This window comes from Alligator mississippiensis, unplaced genomic scaffold (assembly GCF_030867095.1).
Source record: "Alligator mississippiensis isolate rAllMis1 unplaced genomic scaffold, rAllMis1 scaffold_130, whole genome shotgun sequence".
Lineage (NCBI taxonomy): Eukaryota > Metazoa > Chordata > Crocodylia > Alligatoridae > Alligator > Alligator mississippiensis.
Window position 1 is genome coordinate 20,001 of NW_026775247.1, and position 5,000 is coordinate 25,000.

The window sequence follows — 5,000 nt, forward strand, 5'->3', positions numbered from 1 at the left end:
CTCCCGCCGCGCCGTGCAGGTTCTTCCGCCCCTCGCCGGGGTAGCCGGGCTCCAACCGCTGGGCCCCGCAGCCTGGAAGGGCCCCTGCGAGTCGCCCCCCGGCCTGCACGCCCGCCGTGCAGTCGACCGGGTCGAAGCCGGAATCGCGGCCGGGTTCCTGGAACTCTCGCCCGGCCTGCCCGCCCGGCCCGCCCCCCGGGCCGGGGCTCCAGTCGACTTGGAGCCAAACTCGGTTTTGACCCCCTCCTGCAGCACGGTCCGGCCCCGGAGGTTCCTCCGTCCGACCTCCTGGAACCCAAGATGGGCATCCAGGGTCCCGAAATCCGTGTCCCCGAAAATCTCCGCGAACCTTTCCTGGCAATATTGTAGATGCGGCACCCGGCCCAGCCACCGGGGGCAACCGCCGAAAGTGTCCGCCCTCCTGGAGCGAAGGCCCGGGCAAGGCCCGTTTCAAAAACCTCATACGGACTTCCGGAGCCCGAGCCCCGGCGCCAGGTCGACCCAGGGCCGACCTCCCGGGCCCCAGAGAGGCTCGTCTCCGCCGCGGAAGCCGCCCGCCGCCCGCGGCGAAGGCCCCCGGGCCCGCCCGGCCTCCGGGCAGGGCACCGGGGAGAAGTAGGAATCGTGGCCGGGCTCCTGGAACTCCTGCCCGGCCTGCCCCGCGGAAGCATGCCGGGTTCTCCCGCCGCGCCGTGCAGGTTCTTCCGCCCCTCGCCGGGGTAGCCGGGCTCCAACCGCTGGGCCCCGCAGCGTGGAAGGGCCCCTGCGAGTCGCCCCCCGGCCTGCACGCCCGCCGTGCAGTCGACCGGGTCGAAGCCGGAATCGCGGCCGGGTTCCTGGAACTCTCGCCCGGCCTGCCCGCCCGGCCCGCCCCCCGGGCCGGGGCTCCAGTCGACATGGAGCCAAACTCGGTTTTGACCCCCTCCTGCAGCACGGTCCGGCCCCGGAGGTTCCTCCGTCCGACCTCCTGGAACCCAAGATGGGCATCCAGGGTCCCGAAATCCGTGTCCCCGAAAATCTCCGCGAACCTTTCCTGGCAATATTGTAGATGCGGCACCCGGCCCAGCCACCGGGGGCAACCGCCGAAAGTGTCCGCCCTCCTGGAGCGAAGGCCCGGGCAAGGCCCGTTTCAAAAACCTCATACGGACTTCCGGAGCCCGAGCCCCGGCGCCAGGTCGACCCAGGGCCGACCTCCCGGGCCCCAGAGAGGCTCGTCTCCGCCGCGGAAGCCGCCCGCCGCCCGCGGCGAAGGCCCCCGGGCCCGCCCGGCCTCCGGGCAGGGCACCGGGGAGAAGTAGGAATCGTGGCCGGGCTCCTGGAACTCCTGCCCGGCCTGCCACGCGGAAGCATGCCGGGTTCTCCCGCCGCGCCGTGCAGGTTCTTCCGCCCCTCGCCGGGGTAGCCGGGCTCCAACCGCTGGGCCCCGCAGCCTGGAAGGGCCCCTGCGAGTCGCCCCCCGGCCTGCACGCCCGCCGTGCAGTCGACCGGGTCGAAGCCGGAATCGCGGCCGGGTTCCTGGAACTCTCGCCCGGCCTGCCCGCCCGGCCCGCCCCCCGGGCCGGAGCGCCAGTCGACATGGAGCCAAACTCGGGGTTGACCCTCGCCTGCAGCACGGTCCGGCCCCGGAGGTTCCTCCGTCCGAGCTCCTGGAACCCAAGATGGGCATCTAGGGTCCCGAAACCCGTGTCCTCGAAAATCTCCGCGAACCTTTCCTGGCAATATTGCAGATGCGGCACCCGGCCCAGCCACCGGGACGAACCGCCGAAAGTGTCCGGCCTCCTGGAGCGAAGGCCCGGGCAAGGCCCGTTTGAAAAACCTCATACGGACTTCCAGGGCCGGAGCCCCGGCGCCAGGTCGACCGCGGGCCTCCCTCCCGGGGCCCAGCACGGCTCGTCTCCCCCGCGGGAGCAGCCCGCCGCCCTCGCCGAAGGCCCCCGGACCTGCCCGGCCTCCGGGCAGGGCACCGGGGAGAAGCCGGAATCGCGGCCGGGCTCCTGGAACTCTCGCCCGGCCAAGCCGCTCGGCCCGCCCCTGGGCCGGAGCTCCAGTCGACATGGAGCCAAACTCGCGGTTGAACCTCTCCTGCAGCACGGTCCGGCCCCGGAGGTTCCTCCGTCCGAGCTCCTGGAACCCAAGATGGGCATCTAGGGTCCCGAAACCCGTGTCCCCGAAAATCTCCGCGGACCTTTCTCGGCAATATTGTAGATGCGGCACCCGGCCCAGCCGCCGGGAGCAACCGCCGAAAGTGTCCGGCCTCCTGGAGCGAAGGCCCGGGCACGGCCCGTTTGAAAATCCTCATACGGACTTCCAGGGCCGGAGCTCGGGAGCCAGGTCGACCCCGGGCCTCCCTCCCGGGCGTTAGGGCGGCTCGTCTCCCCCGCGGGAGCAGCCCGCTGCCCGCGCCGAAGGCCCCCGGACCCGCCCGGCCTCCGGGCAGGGCACCGGGGAGAAGCCGGAATCGCGGCCGGGCTCCTGGAACTCTCGCCCGGCCAAGCCGCTCGGCCCGCCCCTGGGCCGGAGCTCCAGTCGACATGGAGCCAAACTCGCGGTTGAACCCCTCCTGCAGCACGGTCCGGCCCCGGAGGTTCCTCCGTCCGAGCTCCTGGAACCCAAGATGGGCATCTAGGGTCCCGGAAACCGTGTCCCCGAAAATCTCCGCGGACCTTTCTCGGCAATATTGTAGATGCGGCACCCGGCCCAGCCACCGGGACGAACCGCCGAAAGTGTCCGCCCTCCTGGAGCGAAGGCCCGGGCACGGCCCGTTTGAAAAACCTCATACGGACTTCCGGAGCCCGAGCCCCGGCGCCAGGTCGACCCAGGGCCAACCTCCCGGGCCCCAGAGAGGCTCGTCTCCCCCGCGGGAGCAGCCCGCCGCCCGCGCCGAAGGCCCCCGGACCTGCCCGGCCTCCGGGCAGGGCACCGGGGAGAAGCCGGAATCGCGGCCGGGTTCCTGGAACTCTCGCCCGGCCCGCCCCTGGGCCGGAGCTCCAGTCGACATGGAGCCAAACCCGGGGTTGACCCCCTCCTGCAGCACGGTCCGGTCCCGGAGGTACCCCTGCCCGACCTCCTGGAACCCAAGATGGGCAACTAGGGTCCCGAAAAGCGTGTCCCCGAAAATCTCCGCGGACCTTTCCTGGCAATATTGTAGATGCGGCACCCGGCCCAGCCACCGGGGGCAACCGCCGAAAGTGTCCGCCCTCCTGGAGCGAAGGCCCGGGCACGGCCCGTTTGAAAAACCTCATCGGGACTTCCAGGGCCGGAGCCCCGGCGCCAGGTCGACCCCGGGCCTCCCTCCCGGGGCCCAGCACGGCTCGTCTCCCCCGCGGGAGCATCCCGCCGCCCGCGCCGAAGGCCCCCGGACCTGCCCGGCCTCCGGGCAGGGCACCGGGGAGAAGTCGGAATCGCGGCCGGGCTCCTGGAACTCCCGCCCGGCCTGCCCCGCGGAGTCCTGCCCGGGCTCCCGCCGCCTTGGCCCGGGACGACCACCCCTCGGCGGGGTGCCTCGGCTCCGACCCCGGAGGCCCGGGTCCCTGCCGGGGCCCTTGGACCCGCCCCCCGGGCTGCCCTTCCACGGAGCCCTTGACCGGGACGAGATCGGAATTGTGGCCGAGCTCCTGGAACTCTCGCCCGGCCTGACCGCCTTCTCCGGCCCTTTTCCGGTTTTCCCCGTTGACCTGGCTCCAAACTCGGGTTTGGCCCCTCAGCACGGCAGGGTTCTGCCCCGAAGATCCCTCTGACCGGCTTTCTGGAACCGAACATGGGCATTGAGGGTCCTTAAAAACGTGTTCTCGAAAATCTCCGCGAACGTTTCTTGGCTATATTGTAGATGCGGCACCCGGCCCAGCCACCGGGACGAACCGCCGAAAGTGTCCGCCCTCCTGGATCGAAGGCCCGGGCAAGGCCCGTTTCAAAAACCTCATACGGACTTCCGTGGGGGGGGCGGGCACCAGGTCAACCCCACGTATGCCTATGGGGATTTTCGCTCCCCAGGTCAACCCCATGGATGCCTATCGGGATTTTCGCTCCCCAGGTCAACCCCATGGATGCCTATGGGCTTTTTCGGTCCCCAGCTCCACCCCAAGTATTCCTAGGGGCTTTTTCGCTCCCCAGCTCCACCCCATTTATTCCTATGGGGATTTTCAGTCCCCAGGTCAACCCCAAGTATTCCTAGGGGCTTTTTCGCTCCCCAGCTCCCCCCCCATGTATTCCTAAGGGCTTTTTCGGTCCCCAGCTCCACCCCAAGTATTCCTAGGGGTTTTTTCGCTCCCCAGCTCCACCCCATGTATTCCTAGGGGCTTTTCCGCTCCCCAGCTCCCCCCCCATGTATTCCTAAGGGCTTTTTCGCTCCCCAGCTCCCCCCCAAGTATTCCTAGGGGTTTTTTCGCTCCCCAGCTCCACCCCATGTATTCCTAGGGGCTTTTCCGCTCCCCAGCTCCCCCCCATGGATGCCGATGGGCTCTTTCGGTCCCCAGGTCAGCCCCATGTGTTGCTATGGGCTTTTTCGGTCCCCAGGTCAACCCCATGTGTTCCTATGGGCTTTCTCGGTCCCCAGGTCAACCCCATGTATTCCTAGGGGCTTTTTCGCTCCCCAGCTCCACCCCATGTATTCCTATGGGGATTTTCGCTCCCCAGCTCCACCCCAAGTATTCCTAGGGGCTTTTCCGCTCCCCAGCTCCACCCCACGTATTCCTAGGGGCATTTAGGCTCCCCAGGTCAACCCCATGGATGCCGATGGGCTTTTCCGCTCGCTCCCCAGGTCCGCCCGCCCCTGGCCTCGCCATCGGGACTTGCGGGCACCGTCTCAACCCCGTGCCTTCCAGAGGGGACTTCCAGGCACCGTGTCCACCCCCTGCGAGCCTCTGCGGACCCCCGCCTTACCTTTCCCCGCCGCCTACGGCCAGACCGGGCTGATCGCGCCCGATCCCGTCCGATCTCGGAAGCTAAGCAGTCCCGGGCCCGGCTAGTACCTGGATGGGAGACCGCCTGGGAATCCCGGGTGC

At 69.5% G+C, this 5,000-nt stretch overlaps 1 non-coding gene across 1 annotated transcript in view; it reads left to right on the plus strand.

The window, feature by feature from the left end:
- The first annotated feature begins 4,889 nt into the window (after nt 1–4,889).
- Nucleotides 4,890–5,000, plus strand: part of LOC132246705 (5S ribosomal RNA) — a 119-nt gene continuing 8 nt past the window's right edge. The window contains exon 1 of the ribosomal RNA XR_009458092.1: nt 4,890–5,000. This exon is cut by the window's right edge and continues 8 nt beyond it. This is a non-coding gene — a ribosomal RNA (5S ribosomal RNA).